This window comes from Ursus americanus, chromosome 7 (genome assembly GCF_024610735.1).
Source record: "Ursus americanus isolate L20-20 chromosome 7, mUrsAme1.1.p, whole genome shotgun sequence".
Lineage (NCBI taxonomy): Eukaryota > Metazoa > Chordata > Mammalia > Carnivora > Ursidae > Ursus > Ursus americanus.
This window is the reverse complement of record NC_142133.1, coordinates 71558307-71578061: the sequence shown is the minus strand read 5'-3', so window position 1 is coordinate 71578061 and position 19755 is coordinate 71558307.

Below are 19755 nucleotides of genomic sequence, written 5' to 3'. Positions count from 1 at the left end.
ACACCTTCCTGGGTCCTGCCCTGGGGAAGAGAAGCAGGAAGGTACTCCCCACTTAGCTCAGTAGGGATTCTACCCCAAGAAACACCCCCTGCGAATTCCTAAAGAACCCGCAAAGAAGAAAAAAAAGCTATTATATTAGAGCTAATGAACAAGTTTAGCAAAGTTGCAGAATACAAGATCAACATATAAAAATCAGTTATATTTCCTTTTTTAAAAAGATGTATTTATTTATTTAAGGGGGGAGGGGCAGGGGAGAGGGAGAGAGAATAAAAAGCAGACTCCCTACTGAGTGTGGAGCCCAGTATGGGGCTTGATCCCACGACCGTGAGATCACAACCTGAGCTGAAACAAAGAGTAGGGTGCTCAACCAGCTGAGCCAAATCAGTTATATTTCTATATGCCAGCAACAACCTAAAACTGAAATTATTTTTTAAAAATTCTGTTGACAATAGTATCAAGAAGAATAAAATGCTCACAAATAAATTTAACCAAAGAGGTGCAAGAAATGTGCACTGAAAAGAAAAGCGAAACAAAACATTCTTGAAAGAAATTTTAAAATATCTAAATAAATGGAAAGACATCCTATGTTTGTGGATTAAAAGATGTGATATTAAGATGGCAATATTCCTGAAGTCTATCTAAAAATTCAGCGCAATCTCTATCAAAATTCCAATGGCCTTTTATGGAGAAATGAATAAACTGATCCCAAAATTCATATGAAATTGCAAGAGGCCCTGATTAGCCACAAGGATCTAGAAAAAGAACAAAATTGATGGATTCATATTTTCCAATTTCAAAACTTACTATTAAGTTATAGTAATTAAATGATGTGCTATGGGCGTAAAGGTAGACACATAGATCTGTAGAATAGAATCGAAAGTCTGGAAGTAAATTCATGCATGTATGGTTAATCGATTTTTGACAAGGGTAAAAAAAGCCATTTAGTGGGGAAAGTGTAATCTTTTTAACAAATGCTGCTTGGACACCTGAATGTACACATGAAAAAGAATGAATTTGGACCACTACCTCACACCATATGTAAAAATGTTCTCAAAGTGGATGGAAGGTCTAAATGTAAGAGCTAAAGCTATTAACCTCTTGGAAGAAAATATAGGAGTAAATCTTCATGACCTTGGATTAGACTATAGTTTATTAAATATGACACCAAAATCATAAGAAACAGAAGAAAAAATTAACTGAACTTCATCAAAATTTCAAGTTTTCATGCTACAAACACTCAGGAAATTAAAAAGATACCCACAGAACAGGAGAAAATATTTGCAAACCATGTATTTTGTAAGGGTCTAGTATACAGAATACATAAAGAACTCTTACAACTAAACAAGAAAAAGACTAACAACCCAATTTAAAAATGGTCAAATGGCCCAAAAAGGCATTTCTCTAAAGAAGAGATAAAAAGGGCCAATAAACACATGAAAAGATGCTCAACATCATTAGTCAATAGGGAAATGTGACTCAAAGTCACAATGAGATTCCACTTTATGCCCACTAGAATGGCTCCAGTTAAAAAAAACAAAAACAAAAGCAAAAACCAGAACATAACCAGTGTTGGTGAGGACGTAGAGAAACTGGAATGTTCATACATTGCTAAGAAAGAATGTAAAATGGTGCAGCCCTGGGGAAAACAATTTGGTGGTTCCTTTAAAAATTTAAAAAAAAAATTACCATATGATCTAGAAATTCTACTCCTAGGTAAACCTAGAGAATTGAAAACAAAAATTCAAATAAAAACTTGTACACGAGGATGCATAGCAGTATTATTCATAAATAGCCGAAAACTGGAAATAACCCAAATGTCCATCAACTGATGAATGGGTACACAAAATGTAGCAGATCCCTACAATGGAATATTGCTTGACCACAAAAAGGAGTGAAGTACTGGGACACATTACTATATGGATGAGCCTTCAACAGATTATGCTAAGTGCCAGCAGCCAGTCACAAAAGACCACACAGTGTATGATTTGTTTATATGAAATGTCTCTAACGGGCAAATCCACAGGGGCAGAAAGTAGACCCGTGGTTGCCAGGGGCTCAGGGCAGAGTGGAACAGGGAATGAGTTCTTACAAGGTACAAGATTTCTTTTCAGGGTGACACAGAGAGCTGGGAATTAGAGAGTGGAGGTAACTAACCCACAACATTGTCAATGTACTAAAAGCCACTCACATGTACATGCTGAGATGGTTAGAATGACAAATTTTATCAAATCTAAATAATTTTTTAAAGAAAAAGCAACCCAAAGAAGGACAACAAAAATCACATAGGACCAAAAGTGCTTTCTGACTCATTTCCTCATTTGCTTTCATAGAAATCACCATAGGTAGGGAAAACTATGCTTCGATTATAAATTCAGGTTATGTGATGAACGGGAAAAAAAAATCCAGAGATTTTAGAGATTTCAAAAACTGAAGCCCCTTCTATTCTCTGGGCTCCAGTTACCTCAGATGACATCCTGGTGTCCACCTGCCCAATGTACGGGCGTGGCCTGGTCTGGATCCAAAGATCACATAGAAATGCACTGAGTCAGTTCTGAGCCTGACTCATCACGAGACGGGTTAATGGTAAAGTGGGAGGAGAGGGGAAACAATCCACAGTTTTTCCTAAGATTTCCTCTGAATTATCCTCATTTGTGGGCAAAATGCTCAAGGATGCTATTTTTAAGGAGTGACGATATTTGGGGAAAATGTCCTCAGAGGAAGGGGAGGTAAGGACTGGGAGAAGTTTGCCCAAACCACAGGGCCCCTGAGCTTCAGGCCACATCACCAGCAACAGCCCTAATGAGCTCTGTGTTGGACTCTCCAAATTGAATTACATAATACATTTCCGTTTCATTTCATGAATCACAACTTGGGATACAATGTTCCTGGGTTGCAGTTGATATATTTCAGAGATTACCAAAGATTTCAAAAAGAAAAATCTATTTTATTAAATTCATATGTAAAATGTCTGTATGTCAGCCAACTTATTTATTTTCAAATTTGGGATTTTCTTAAATGCCCTAGTTAGAGCTTAATGTCAAGAGAGTTCCCGATAAACCCATTAATGAATGGTAAGACTGCAGTTGCCCCTGGATTTTTCATTTCTTTTGACAGCTCAGTTCCTGGTTGATGACGGTGGGTTTTACTCCAGCTGCCCCTGTTGGAGTCCCTTTGCGGGTGAGAGTGAGAAAGAGCCGTAAAGCTCAGAACATGGGCGAGGGGAAGCGAAGCTGGTATGCAGGGAACTAGGGACCAGCTCACGACGACCCTGAGCCCCGTGTTCAAACAGTGACTCCTCTGTGGATGGCAGTGTCCTGTCCTTGGCGTCTGCCATTGCTCACCCCCCCTTTGCTCAGTACAACTGAGGAATTAGAGCACAGCTTCTGGAATCCAAAAGACACAGGTCCACAGCCTAGCCTAGCCACTGTTAGCTACGCAGTCTTGGGAAGCTTATGTAATCTCTCTAAGCTTCAGGGCATTCAGCTGTAACTCGGGAAAGTAATAGCACGTATGTCCCAGAGCTGTTCCAAGGACGAGCGGCAGGAGACGTGCAGAGCGATGAGCACAGCGCCTTGCACCTTGTCAGCGGTCAGTAAATATCAGCCAGGCGTTATTGTGAGTCCGCCTTGGAAGCAGCAACTTTGAAGTGGAAATTCCGTTTTGGCTGCTCCAGCATCTCGTGAGTCGTCAGTCATTTTCAACTGATGATCAAGTTCAGTTTTGTGAAAGCACGTACTCTCGGAGATGTGACCTGGCTGTACACCATTAATTCATGCATTCATTCATAGCTTCTATGTGCCAGACAGAATGTGAAGCCAGGGGAACGAACTTGAGAACAAAACACAGTGTTGTCCCTCCAGGTTCTGACTGGGGAGACCGGCAAGGATTGAGATGGGGACAGGCTGGTTTGGTGAGTGCCGAATGGGATTTAGGTGCCCTGGGAGCAGAGGAAGGCACGTGGCCCAGAGCAGGAAGCTGGGAGGACCGTGCCCTCCCTGCCAGGCTGGCCTGTGGGTGAAACAGAGCTGGGAGAAATGGGAAAGGATGCTTGTGGGGGGCGGATACAGACCAGCTGGGGAGATGCTGAGAACAGGTGTCGGGAACAGCAGTTTGAAACGTCTATGAGTCCAGGCACTTCACATCTGTCACTCCAACAAATGTAACCCATTTTACAGATGAGTTCATGGAGGCCCAGAGAGGTTTTGCACCTGGCTCAAGATGGTATAGCCAGTAGTTAATGGCAGAGGCAAGACTCAAGCCCAAAGGAGACTGACGCTTCCCATAGGACCACACCATCCCCCTTACTCTATCACACATTCTATAATGACTAGTCTGCATGCCACCTATTGGCATTGGATAGTCTACGGACTGTTTAATCACCACTTCCTCCAGAGCGGGAATGAGCAGGCGAGAGGTCACTTGAATAGTCCCTGCGGAACAGTCCCTTTGGCCTACATTCTCACACCTTGACACAACAGAGGTGTGGTGGGGGCATTTTCAGCTCTTACTTGGGAAGACAAAAAACCATCTTCAGTTTATAAAAGAATAATGCAGCTCTATTAGAAGGACTGGATTTTTCTTTTTTTAACCCCTACACCTATCCGTGGAGTAAGATCTCTTAGTTATCCAGACACATTGTTATTAACAGCCCTGAGGACCGATCTTGCCAAAGACAGTTCACAGTGCTGAGAGGCTGGTGTGTGTGCCTGGCAGGCTCTGTCCCTCAGGGTGACACCCCTCACCTGACCTTGTATCGCATTTGTACTTTATAAAGCACTGTGCTTCCTCTTTCTTTCTTGAGGCCTATCGAGACTCTGGAAGGGAAATAAGACAGGTATTTCACATCCACCGGATAGAGTGCTCAGGGGACGCTCATGGTGTCACAAGGGACGGTATTGATCCCCCGTTGCTTGCATCCCAACCCAATTCTGTTCCCTATACCGTTCTCTCTCCTAATTGCTCTGTTCATTTTGTACCTGTGAGGGTTAACTGGGAACACAGGAGTTCTGTTAAATATCACAGTAGTTAGTACATTTTAATCCTGATCCCCTAGCCTACTGTAGCTGCTGTAAAATATATGGCAATAATTTCCTGAGGCAGGGTAATGTATAAGGAATGTCAGGCCAGCCTCTGGGCATATTTGCCTTAGCTCAGTTTTATTAAAGTGAAACTTTTATTAAGGCATGTGGTGAATTGAGCAATCGGCATGATTCATGCTGTTATAAACCCATTGCTACACTCACAATAAATCAATGAGCCATTGTCGTACATTTGCTGTGGAGTTGGGAGAAACGAGGAAAAAATCAATATGGGGATATTATTCAGACCATATGAAAGTATTAAAGTGTATTCTGTGTGTATTAAACCTGGCCAAACTATATTTCATGTGTACTTTTTTTTTCCCTATAAATATCTCCGTTAGTATCCTCTAACCCTATAGTATTTGCTAATTCAGATCCTATTGTGAAATAATTATAGGAAATACTTCGAATCCCACATAGTTCTTGATTATTTTAAAAATGCATTTCACAATGACAAATTTGCATAATAAAATGGTCCTGAGGAAAAAGCATCGACGATATTAACAATGAACCTCTTCCTTCACGAATGCGCTATAGCTGGAACTGTATAATTCAAAAAAAAAAAAAATCAACCCACAGGAGGAACTGATTTGAGCCAAAGAAAGGGCACTTTTCATTATCCCTCACCTTGATGGGGACGATCACTGAGGCAGCAGCAATCTCCACATAGCTGGAAGTGATTACTGTGTCTCTGCTCACCTGGAACCTCCTCAGGATGTTGAAATACGATTGGTGACAGACGTCTCCCGATGGCTGCTGTGTGTGATCACCGGCATTTCTGTGGTGGCAAGTTTCAGGTTCCTCTGCAGGTTGATGTGAGTTGGTCACACAAAAAAAGGGGGGGAGGGTAGCCGCATCTGGCTTCAAACTCAAGCTGCAATACCTCTGAGATCGTTCTGTTTTAGGAAGTAGGGAGCTGGGCCATTGATTGCCACCTTAATTACTTAAACGCGTTTCTGAGGGGCTTTGGCACTCCCTGAAACAAAGGCTGGTTTTCACGAAAGCCCTATGCACGACCGGTGGGGTCTGAGGCCCTCTGCTAGTCCCAAGGGGAACGTGCCCATGGCATCACATTCAGTAGGTCCGGGCTGTCTTTGAAAAGTACCCTAAGCAGAGAAGACTATGGGAAGCGAGAAGAGGCAGGGACAGTTCCAACCGGAGGATCTAAGATTTCTGGAGGAGGTTTTGAAGGATGGTTTTAACTTCCACAGGCTTAACACATGAACCCAAAATATTTTCCCTGTCCTTGACTTGTTGCTGTTTGTAGCTTGCCACCCAAGGGCTATTAGCTGGACGAAGAGATTCAGGGACTCTACATAGCTGGTGGTCAGCTGGGAATCTCCTTCGGTGACATCATTTACATTTTCCAATAAAAGAAGAGATCCAAATGCATACTCCAGGCACCAGGGACCTCCCCGGAGTTTTGTGATGATGCTAGTAAGGTTTGAAGCTTGTTGTAATAGAAAGGATCATGCTCATCCCCAGGCAGAAACCTTTCTGCTCCGCTATGCTTTGTGTCTCTGATGCATGACAGGTTTAAAAAATGTATATTCCTTGTATAACTACTTAGTCAAACTGGTTATAATTAAGAAATGTTATTTTGCTTGATTTCAAAAGAAATAGGTGGTGAAGAGAGCAAACTAAGCAGGAAAGCGGAATGAGAGAGCTGAGCTGGCCGCAAATACAGGGTCAGGGAGGCGGAAACTAGCCTCCCCCTGACAGCTCACGCCGCACCTCACCGACTTGTGCAGCAACTCTGCTGCTCCCAGGATACGAGGCTGGATGTCCTGGTTTTCTGCTGCCTCCCAATGCTCCCATTTGGAGCCCAACTCGTTGACGACAGGAGCTTCGGTGGAGAGACCAGAGTGCATGTGACATAATCTTTGGCTTTAGTATGGTATGTGTGTCTTTCAGGGCATATGGTCCGAGATGATCCATCATGGCCTATGATGTCAGATTATCCACTGAGACTGAGGTCTCTCTGCAGAAATGCAATTATATTCAGATAATGGCATTTCCAGTTGTTGTGATAGACAAGACCGATGCTGGGAAGAAGTGACTGGTGGAATACTGGATGATATACGCATGGGGCAGGCACAAGAATGAGGCATCGGGACCCGAGCTGTCGGTGAGTTTAGCAGCTCTTTCCTTCCCTGCACATTTCTCAGCAGTCAGCATTGGTTGCCATCCAAAACCCATGGTCAACCCTTCCAGGGGCTCAGCCCAACAGCCCAGTGAGTCCCAGGCCACGCAGCAATTACCCGACCTCCACTTGTCCCTCCAGCCGTGCACCGCCTTCCCGCTTCATAAACCATGAGGACCATTTAGAGGGCAGCCTTCAGGGCTTTCCTCTGCATGTGTAATTATCCCAATCATTTTCCTTTTCCTCTAAATCTTTATTTTGCTTCACTTTTCTACCTTTCATTCATTCTCTTTGTTTTTAAGGGTGGTTTGTTTGGGTTTTTTGTTGCTGGGTGGTTTTTTTTGGGGGGGGTGGGTTTTTTTGGTTTGTTGTTGTTCTTGTTGTTTTAGATTTTTCCTCTAAATCTAGATCCTGCTTTGAATCTTCTGGCCTCCAACACAGGGTTGAGGACACACAGAAATCAAACGCTGTGGCCAGTGTGCTCAGTCATTTACCCAGTATGGACTGAGAATCCACATGCCCCTGGCCCTGGAGACTGAGAAACGAAGAAGCAATATGGCATGATAGGAAGATGGCCTTGGAGACCAAACTGATTTGGGTCCAAATAGCCGCTTTGCTACTTACTTAGCCATGGGGCCTCAGTTTCCCCACCTTGGCATAGTGCCTGACACAGAGGCACCCACTGCACCGGACTCATTGTATCTATGATCATTTCTAAGCTGTAATCATGATCCTTACAGAGTACATGTCTCTTAGGCTCATCATCTTCTTGTAGATACTTGGTCTATCTTACTGAATTATCCTGACATTTGTTTAGATACTTGAAAGGAAATTTTGGAAGGCATTTTCAAAGCCCAAAGACAAGGAAACAACAGATAGATTCAATGTTGATCAAAAATCAGTGAAATTTTCTTTTTGCTCTTGGTTCTTGTATCTCAGAGACTCCCCCACCTGGATCTTATTCCCAGCCCCACCCGAGGTTCCCTTTCTCTGCCTCGGGCCGGCAACGATCAGCAAGCCTCAGCAAATGTTTGATTTGACTTTCTCTTCCCAATTGCATGCATATTTTAATAGGGGGCATTATAAGACCAAACTGCCCTTCAGACACCAAGGAAGGTTTCTTGGCAGATCTAGGCTCTGTCCCATCCTAGGCCAAGCAAATCAGAATCTCCAGGGAGAGGCATAGGGATCTGTTCTTAACAAGTCACCAGTCACGTTGGATAACCCGATCTGTATCATTCACCAAAAATAGGATTGGGTATCCCCATGTCTTTCAGAAGTGCAGTATGGGGCAAGAAAAATGTCAAACAGGATATATGTCCTCAGAGAGTTTATACCCTACTTGGAGATTATATACACATGCCTATCTACGTATATATGTGTGTATATATATGCGTGTGGATATGTACATACACACATACATAAAAAGACAAGTATTTATGCAAAGATGTCAATACAAGTGAGGTCAGCGTAAGTAAAATGCACAGGAACAATATGCCCAACAAGACGGAACTAATGCGGCATCTTGAACAGAGTTTGTATAGGAATTTTCAACTCCTGTTACTATGAAGTATTCAAATACCCACACAAGCCAAACAACTAGTGCAGTTAACCCCCAGGGCCTGTCACAGCTTTTACGTGACCTTGCCTACCTTTTCACCCGTCCTCCTTCCCAAGCCCACCCCCAGAGCATTTTTAGACAGACCACTCAAGCCCCGTGCTGGGCCCGAGCTGTTTGTTCCACTTCCGTGGCAAGACCACATTAACGTTCACTCTTCTATGCCCACCTTGTGGAGGACGGGTCTGCAGTATACGCTTTGAAAAGCAATGCTTAACAGCACACGCCGGATCTCAAGGCACAAGTTAATAAACAGAAGAGTGAAAGGATCCCAGGCAAGGGCAATGTTGGACACAGGACGAGCCACGGCTGGGAACAAGCCTGACTAATGGTACCTAAACCGCGCCAGGGACTTATCTATACGTCTCGCCCCATGGCAGCCTGAGAGATGAGTTTTATTATTTCTCACCTTACGGACAAGGAAACAAGAGGCTTCAAGGGAATAGGGAGTGTGTCCTGTCACCCAGCGATAAATGGGCAAAGGTGAGTCGCTAAGTTCAGTCCATCTCCAAGGTCACTGTTTGCTTCTCCGACCCTGCAGCTTCCTTCTCACCAAGGACAAAACCAAACACAGCCTGACACAGCATAAGGAGCACAAAAACCCTGCAGTCCCAGGAGAGGGGGATGGAAAGGAAGAACCAGGCAGGATGGTGGGAGCCGTAGGTGCTGAGAACAGGTGCTTTCCTTTATCCTACAGTGGGCCATGAGGAGCCTTCAAACATCTTGTAGTGATAACATTTATCATGGTAAAAATTAAAATTGTTAGTATTACAAAACTAATGTAAGGCCGTTGCATAAATTTTGGATGATAGGGGAAAAAAATCTTGTACAACAGTTACTTAAACTTCTTTAGTGTCTTTTCCCCTTACTTGTACTTTTCACATAACTAATCATACTCTGCATATATTTTTATATCCTGCTTTTTTATTTAACATTATATCTTATGTATCATGTTATTTCATAGTTTGTATCTCCGTCACTTATGATCTTACTAGCTCATCTAGTAAATATATCCTAGTTAATTCAAAAGCCTCTTCAGTACGAGGCACCTGGGTTTCCTGCAGTTTTGTGTTATATAAATAACGCTGTGATGAACAACTTTATGCATACAGGTTTTTCTGTACTGAGAAATAGTTCTTTGGGAAGGGGTTAAGAAGTAGAATCACTGGGTCATATGAGCATGTTTCTGGTTCTTGATGTATATGGCCAAATGCCTTCCAAAAGGATTATGCCAATTTACATGATCACCAACAAGATAGGAGAATGCCAGCCACTAGTGGATCCTGAGCAGGGAAAGGGAATCAGACTACGGATGATTTCAACACATAAGAAATTTAACCTTGATCTTTGATCACTGGGTGATCATATATATAAGTACTGAATCACTAATCTTACACTGTATGTTAACTAACTGGAATTTAAATTAAAACTTAAGAAAACTAAATTAAAATAATAAAAATGTAAAAAAAAAGGTTTTTGAAAAGATTTAACCTTGTTAAAGTAGTAGGGAGCCATTAAGGGTAGGAAAGCGAGGTGTGAAAAGCGTTATAAGATTCACCTGAGGTTAGCACTTGTGAGACATAAGGAGTACACCAGACTAGGAGTCAGGAACCTGGTTCTTGCCTTTGTTCTGCTGAAACCAAGCGTGTCACCTTGGGCAAGTCACTTGTCTTCAGGCATTGGTTTCTTGCTAAGTTAAATGAGGGTAGTAGTCAATGATCCTCTGTAGTTTCATAGCACTGAGGTTGTATGAGTCATTTGAATTCTGAACATTTACTTATAGATAACTGAAATTCCACAATTAATGGCTCATTCCTCTAAGTTACAATTTCTAATAAAATCCCAGTTCTTTGGGGGATGGATAATACCTGGCACATACGTCACTATTTCTGCTCCTGAATTAATGGCACATAGAGCCCATAGATCATGGCTCTGTTTCTGGCTCAGAATCAGTCTCCACACAGCACTCAGGCAGTCCTCACTAGTGACTGGTGGTAAGTGACACACAAGGGGAGCCCCGTCAGCCATCCAGGCCCTGAGCTAATCTCATCCCTGATTCCACAGTGTCCAGAAAAACAGGGGAACAGAGGTAGAGAAAGAAAACTGAGACGGTGCAGAGCTTCAAGAGATGTGAACCCTCAGACTGTGCTCACTGTGGCCCATTATGTTCTAAGAACCTCGCAAAGATTACCTCACCTTATCCTCAAACAACTCTGATAGGTAGGTCACTATTAGCTATTTCTCAATGAGGAAACTGAGGCATGGGGGGCTAAGGGGCATGCCCACAGTCACACAGCTGGTGGGAAAGGGCAAAGCCCGGGTTCCGACCTTAGCAGTCTGGCTGCGAAGACTATGGACTGTGTCGTCCACTGCGACATGCATGAAGGGAGGAAGGAGAATTGTGGGAAGGGCAGGCAGGGGTGGTGTGGGGACAGAAAGACGAGGCCAGCGTTGACAGACAAACCACTGATTCTGTCATTTCACCACAAGAGGTCCTTCACTTACAATTCATTTATTCTCTCAATCATTAATTCCAGGTGATTTTAAACACATGGAGTTGGGTGGAGGATGCCACTTAGTGCTCTGCTATGGGGACACCAAGGTAAAACGAACATCAGCTCCCCGACTTCCCAAGAATTTGCAAGTGGGCAAGGAAATAAGATCTACAAAGCACTGACTGAGCTACACAGGGGAATGGGAGGAGAAGATACAGTGATCTGAGGCCCAGATTGGGGGGTCCTCCCTGCAGCCGCAGTAGCTGAGGGAAGCTGAGTGGAGCAGGGTCCTTTCCCCTCCATCTTGAGCCACGGGCAGGCTGATGTGAACTCATACAGGTAAGGATAAGGGCACCCAAACAGGGAAGGCGAGGTGCGCATAGGCAGGTAAGACGTGTGTACAAGGAACAGCAGCTTTGGCCTAAAGGCGGCAGTATAAATGACAGCGATGGAAAATAAAGTTGGAAATGCCATCGAAGACTCCATTAGTCAAGACATTAGTCAAAACCAAAATAAACCCCAAGTTCCCAATGGCTTAAGACAATACACGGCTACTTCTACCTCACAAACCAGACCAACAAGGTTTTCCTTGTCAGCAAAATGGTTTACTCCAAGTGGTGTTTCTGGGACCCACACTCCTTCCATCTTGTGGTTCCTCAGCTCCCACAGGTACAGAATGCTCTGTTTCCAACTGACAGAACCAGAAAAAAGGGGGGGGCGGGTAGGAAAAGCACACCCTCTTCCTAACAATGTTGGCCCTACAGCGACACACATCACTTTTGCTTACATTTCATTTGCGAAATTCAATGGGTGGGAAATGTAGTCCCAGTCTGGACAGCTGCTTCCAAGAAACATCTCTGCCTGTGGGTGGGGAGGACTGCCTTGACCACAGGGCCTTGATCAGAGAAGGCCTTAATGCCAGGCTAACATGACATGGTGTCATGGCATAGGCACACTGGCCTTGGAAGGGTTTCAATTACGTCAGCAAAGGTACACACTTTCGAAAGAGAAATCTGGCAACAGGATGTCTCTGAAGGAGGGAAACAACATAAGAAGGGAGAACAGTAGGAGATTTAAAAGGACTCAGGCAAGAAGTGGGGACCTGTGGGAGGAGGAGAAGGCAGGAAGAAAGGAGAAGGCAGGCTCACACAGAGAGCGGACAGGGCCACCGGCCCCTGAAGGAGTGAGGGGGAGGGGCACTCATCAGCACTTGGTTCCTGTGCAGGAAGCAGTGGAGATTCAGAACCCCCACGAGGCCGGGCAGCCAGCGGGAGAGCCTCTCTCGCCCCGCGCCATTACAGAGGTATGAGCCTGTGCTGCAGCAGAAGGATGGGCCGCGGTGCACATTCAGCTCCATTTGGTTTGGATGGAGCCAAAAGAACAACACTGAATCCATGAGCTCCCGGGCAGAGCTTTCCTGGATAGGTCTCAAAGACAGTGTCCATCCAGGCTTCGTCTGCATCTGGAGTGGACAGCGTCTGGGACTCAAGAGCCTGCTGGTGGACCGTGGACATGGGCAGTTGCCAAATGTGGCCGAAGCTGCCACCGGAGATCTGTTTTCACAGGTTTTGTTTGGAAACTCAGTGTGGGGCTTGGGAGCAGCTGGGAGATTCTGAGTAATTGCGTACCCTGGGGGTGGAGGGAGGCCAAGTACAACAGCCTTTCCCAGAGACCCAAGTGAGGGCAGGCAGGAAGTCAGGTGAGGCCACCCGAGGCCCAAGGCCAGAGGTCAGCCTCAGTGCCCTAAGGACACAGCTCCGCCCACACACAGACCCAGGACCTCCCAGGCCAACAGGCTGGGCACCTTAAGCCCTGCCCTTGGCCCCCGGGGTTACTTTCCATATTAGGGAATTTGGGGTGCTTTATGTACTACAAGTGGACCCCCTTTAAAGCATCAGACCTGGATACCCTGAAACTTAGGTAGACCAGAGGACGATCTTTTGTTCTGCAATGTGTTTCCCTTTAGGCTCAGATCAAGTATCAACTTTGAAGCTTTCTTTGACCTTATTCTTTTCCACACCCCAGGAAGATTGATCGCCCCTCTTCTCCACACTCAGGGCAATTCTACCACCAACTTAACATGTAACCATCCGTATTCAATCACCAAATATTGCTTCAATTCTTAACAGGTGTTAAGGGCTGTGGATAGAAGGATAAAGAAGCTTCGATCTGTACCATCCTCTTTGGACCCTGAGCTTCCTCCAGGCTACGATCGGCTTCCTGACTTCTGAACATCTGCCTCACTCAGGGGTGCTTGTTAAGGCTGATGGAATCGATGTGGATTCGCCGAAGTATTCTGCTCTCTTGGTAAGATCCGAAGATCACCAAGAGACAGCTCAAAAGGCAAGCTCTGCTAGTACATCTGAAATCGACAATTTCATTCTCCTGCCCAGACCTTGGCTCCAGCTGGCTGCCAGTGGCAGGTGACTATACCTGATTCATTGCGTGCGGCGGGGTGTTGCCGCCTGTCACCTAATTACTCCAAGTCATTACTGCCAGGCAGTGAGAAACCACCGCATTTCAGGGTGGCTTTCGGCATCTGTCTTTGTTACCAAGCAGTGATTTCATCCCAAACAAGATAATAAGAGACCTGGTGCCAAAAAGCTCTGTGTTCTAGTCTAGCCTTGATGACAGAAGCCTTGTGAGCTGGTGTAAGACAGACGACTCTCCCAGATCTTAATTCGGACCCTTCCTCCACAGTAAAGCGAACACTTGCCTCTCAGCTCAAAGACTCTCTTATTCCCCAATACTAAGATCTCCCTGGGTCTGACTGCAGTGGTTTGATTCAACATTAAGTTTTTCTACAGTTTAGACCTTCCATGCTTCTTTTTATATTCTATTTTTTAGTCGAGGAATAAAAAGGCAGCCTTTTTGACCAGACAGCCAAGATTCCCAGGTGGACCCCTCTCTGGGAGAAGCACATGTGTCTGTCAAAGGTCTGAAAAATGTATCCTCTTCAATTCCTGTGTTTTTCTTTAAAAGAAAATATATAGAAACCACAAACATATTTGTATCATTCCCATATGATGCTTTCATTCTTGAAGGAAGTGTTGCATTTTCTTGTTCTTTGGCTCAAAAAGCAATGGGTGACATCAGTGAGCTAAAACTGAGAGTTCTACTGCCCTTTCCCTATTAAACTTGAATGTTTACTTCTCAGGGGATTGGCCAAGAAAAGTCCATTTGGGCTGGAACGCAGCATATTTAGTCTCAGAATTAAGGTAATTTCTTTGGAAGGGTTTCAACCAAATCAATTTATTTCAGAGATGTTGGTGTTGGGTCCCTTTTAAAAATTCCAAAGCCCCAGGCTTTTTAACTGTACCTGTTCTGCTAACACAATCCCAGGCTTGCTCTCACTCTGAAAGCCATATACTCTAGGTGCATGGGATTCTGTGATGTGTGCCTTGGGTGTGCTACAGAAAGACTGCGAGGTTTGCAGGGTGAGTGTAGATGCAGAGCTGCATGGGCCTCTGGAAACTGAAGATCCAAGGGCTTGGGGAGTCCAGACAAGATCCACCCCTCACATCTATGAATTTCCTTCAACAATAATATACATTCATACGCACTACTTTCCACTTGATTCTTATAAAAATTTTGTGAAGCAGACAGACTAGGTATCATTATATTTATTTTCATAAAAACATACAGGGGTTTGGTGGGATTAACTGCCTTGGCCAAGGCCTGCTGGCTGGTGAATGGCAAATCTGAAATGTGGTCTTCATGTGAATAACACTCTTTCCACTCTGTCCTGTCTATCAAATCGGGAAGAATTGTGAGTGAAGAGCTGTTATAAAGTACTTACCTTTGAAGATGCCCCATTGAGGAAACAGAAGAGAAACATCTAAGTATGATTTGAAGACCACCTAGAAAGCTCCTGCCCAAAATTATTTCTTCTACTCACTTGTCAATGACACCAACATTTTACCATTAGAGAGCCCCTTCTTTCAGCAAAGAACTGGGATTCTTGTCATTCCCTGAGTTTAAAAGGGGGCCATCAAAGAGCTAAGCATTGTCTAATACTTCTGGAACAACATTTAATTATGGTAACATGAGTGAGAGTTCTTTCCTTGTTCCTGATAGGCATGTTTTATCATGTTAAGAAAGTATTATCTCTATTTTACTAAAAGTTGCCATCCTAAGTCATTCCTCTTAGTCAAACTGCCTCTTTGCTGTCCCTGAAACAGTGAATAACCATTACTTCAACATAACTCCATTGCTCCAGCCATTACTCCTTCATTACTCCACGTCTGTGTTCATTCTGGTCGCTGCTTTATCAGGCCCTGGTTGTCCCCAGCTCTAGGGCTGGAAAGTCTATGGATTTGCTTAGAGATGACCTGTTCTTGTTTCTGGTTCAGTAGATGAGCAAGGAGGTTATGTGAGTTGCCAAGACCACATAATGGACTTATGTCTAAATGCTGGAACTTAAGACAAATGCCATTTTTCTGATCCTGCTTCCATGTATCATGCTGGAGTAGTAATAGCAACAACTTGAAACTAGCCCATAGCTTCTTTTCCATTCCTTATTCTCTTTTTTTGGTACCAAAACCCCTAGCACCCTTCACCACCATGTAGACAATCTATGAGGATTCATGCAACTGAAAACTGTCCAGTTCTGTGTCAATCAATTCCTCAGGAAAAGAAAATAACAGCAGGTTCAAAATTTTGCTTGTGATCCAAGTTTGAATCCCAATTCTGCCACTAACTAGTTGTGTAACATGACAAAACACCACTTCTTTCTGGGTTTGAGCTTTTTCACCAACAAAGTAAGAAGTATCAGTGGTATTTCTGTTGGCCCTTTCAAAGTCTAAAATGCTAGTACTCAACAATCTTAGACTCTGAATGAATACTAAGAACAGAAAGTAGCAGGCATGATCTCAGGGGCCTCGGGAATGTTCTTACAAGCTACTTGCTGATGACGAGAACGAATGAAGCCCTTCTTTTCCTAGTATGAGATAAGACTTTCCCACTAACTGACACTCACGCTGAAGTATAAATAACTGGTAGCTGATTCTTTCTTGAAGGTCAGGTATGGAACTGAGCAGCTGAGGACAAGTAGGCATCAGGTGCCTGGAAGAGGGGGAAGAGCAGAATTAAAGTCCAAGAAGAGGAGGTGGAGAACTCTAAAGGTGGTCTTTGCTTTGGGGTGGCCCTGGCAGGTTAGAGGGCAAAGGCAAGCCTAAGTTTAACCTTTCAAAGCTTAAAATGAAACACCAGGGCATCTGGCCTTCCTCCTTGTGCCAAAACAGCCTCCCTTCTGGAGTGCAGTGCTGCTGGAGATCCATCAGTCTCTGAGGTCAGAAGGTTAATGTCCCACCCTGACTCAGGTCACCTCTCTATGCCCCCTCTGAAACTTCAGCTCTACCTTTTTAAGATACATATAATAAAACTTGACCCTGAGGTCCACCCCATTAAAGGATAAAACAGTAATCCAGATACATACAACATTTCAGATACATGGAAGCCCCATTTGCCTCTGTTCCGAAATGGAATGCCGACAGATTTACGATAATTTGGATATCGTCTTTCTTCATGTATTAAACTTACTGCGGAGGAGACTGTGGAAAGTGGAAAAGAACCTCAACTGTCCTGGTAAAAATATATGGAAATGCCCACGGAACTCAAGAGAAGAAAGGGCTTTTATTTTTTACTGAAGACACACTTCTTATAGAGACTGTAGAAGGTTACGGCCTATTTAAAATGCGGTCATTTAACCTGTTTTGAATGTCATGTTAGGCATAGGTTATAGATTACTTGAAAGAAAAGAGATGCTTTGTTATTCATCTTTGAATCCACCAAAATGCTCAGCACAGCTCCTGGCATGTAGTACCAGCCCAGGAATCCTTACTGTGGTTGACGAATGAACTTGAACGTGGCCATTGGGGAGCAGTGTGTTACCCCGTGAACATGGTACGAGATTAGGGGAGTTAGCATACATTGCATTTTCGTCACAATCAATGCATTGAAGGTGACCTTGTGTGACTTCTGAGACTGGTCTTTGAGAGGCCTTGCAGCCTTCCCCCTCTTACAACCGCCTTGAAACTGCCCGGTGAGGAAGCCAATCTCATCCACTAGAAGGTGAGAGGCCACATGGAGAACAAGGGCCCCCAACCAACAGCCAGCACCAACTTTCAGACGTGTGAATGAAACCATCTTGGAGATTCTGGCCCAGCTGACCCTCCGGCTGAAATCCATCATGCATGAGCCCAGGAAAAGGGGAAGAGAGACTGCTCAGCCATACAGAACTATGAGAAGTAACACTTTGTTTTAACCCACAAAGTTTTTACATCGTTTGGTATACAGCAAGGGCTAACTGAGCCAGGAAGTTAGACCCGGTGACTTTGTTTTTGTTTTTTGTTTTGTTTTGGTTTTTTTAGAGAGGAGAGGAGACAGCAGAGGGAAAGGGACAGAGGGAATCTTAAGCAGGCTCCACGAACCCAGTGTGGAGCCCAACACAGGACTCAATCTCACAACCATGAGATTGTGACCTGAGCCAAATTTAAGAGTCAGACACTTAACCGACTGAGCCACCCGGGGGCCCTTAAACCAGGTGACTTCTAAAGTCCTTTCAACTTTATGATTCCAAAATCTTAATACATAAAGTGAAATAAGTCAAGCAGAGAAGGACAATTATCATATGGTTTCACTCATTTATGGAACATAAGAAATAGGAAGATTGGTAGGAGAAGAAAGGGAAGAAGAAAGGGGGGGTAAACAGAAGGGGCAATGAAGCATGAGAGACTATGGACTCTGGGAAATAAACTGAGGGCTTCAGAGGGGAGAGGGGTAGGGTAATGGGATAGGCTGGTGATGGGTATTAAGGAGGGCATGAATTGCATGGTGCACTGGGTGTTATACATAAGTAATGAATCATGGAACTTTACATCAAAAACTAGGGATGTACTGTATGGTGACTAGCATAATATAATAAAAAAATAAAAATAAAAAATAAAAATAATTCAAAATTTAAAAAACCCCAAAATCTTAATATAGAACTCATAGTGAGACTAGAACAATATTGCTGGAAGCATCTCTATTCTACACCATCAATTTTGCAGAGGAGGAAACAGACATAGAGAGGAGAGGTCATTTTCCCAAGTTTTCCTATATAATGCCTGACTGTGTCACAAAGATTCTGACAGAAAGAAAAGCGAAGTCTGGCCCGTGGTCCATGCCCTCTGTAGTGCCCCCACACAGATGGTGCTTCTGCTGTGTATCACAGATCAAGGAGCATTCCTTTCTGAAGACTGGCCAGTCTATTAATGGACAAAACCCCAAGAAACAGCCCACACCAGGAGACCATCCTTCCCTTTAAAGACCCTGAATCTCTGTATCTTTCTCTCAGGACCAATTCAAATGTAATATATGAGTTCAGCTTAAATTTGGAGAGGTTCAGGCTTTCGAGCACACACTTCTAATATTCATGTGTCCTAACAACGAACCTCTCCTCTCGCCACCGTATCGTTCCTACCTGCCTTCAGCCGGGGCGGCTGCAGCCTAAGTGTGCGCTGTCTGCTGCTTTTATGTGCGTCTCTGAAACGACTCACGGAAATTCTTCCCCCTGAAGTGTGAGCCATTACTAACATACCATACAGTCTGGCATTGATTTAGGGCCGACCTGGGAATTTCAGGGTTGGGCTTGGATTTATCTGAGAAGAGTTAAGTGTTTGGGGCAGGGGTGTAGGGCTGTTCCAACAAGATGGCAAAAGTAAACTTCGACGTGAGTGTCAGGAGAGAGAATTAGAAGAGACAATTAAATAAATACCTGGATGGAAATTGTGGGGCTGGTGCCGTCCGCAGAGCACGCAATGTCCATTTTAGACACATTCTAAAGACAATTTCAATAAGTCATCGGAGAAGATGAATCAAATAAATCCCCAACCTTAAGAACAGATTGGTTGCTATGTGGCTTCTTGCAAGTGGACCATTAAATCAACTTTTTTAAAACTAACAGTTTCTCCTGTCATCACTGAGTGAAGAAATGGAGGGGAAAAAAAAATTGGTTCACCAAAGGAATGACATTCAGATGTTGAAAGGCTGAAACCTGAGGAACACTACCAAACTGTTGGTAAAAAACAACAAGGAGCTGGTGTTGAAAATGAAGACGCAAAGGGGCGCGCTCTCCAAGGCTTAGCAAGTGGTCCGTGCCCGCACGTGCTGACTGGCATCAGCAATCTGCCTAAGAAAATGCAGTTGCTCTTTTCTCTCCAGCACCTTCTCACTTGCGGCTCTAACTCCAAGTGACAGTGGTGGAGTTGAAGGGGGATGGTGACCTGCACCTTCTCACACAGCACGGCCTCGCATTTCTGCAACCAGCCGTCCTCTGGGCCTCTGGTTTTTCCCAACCTGTTGATCACTCGCCATCCAATACTGTTGACTCTCAGAGCATCGCAGGCAGATTCACCACCCCGGGGGTTCCCGCAC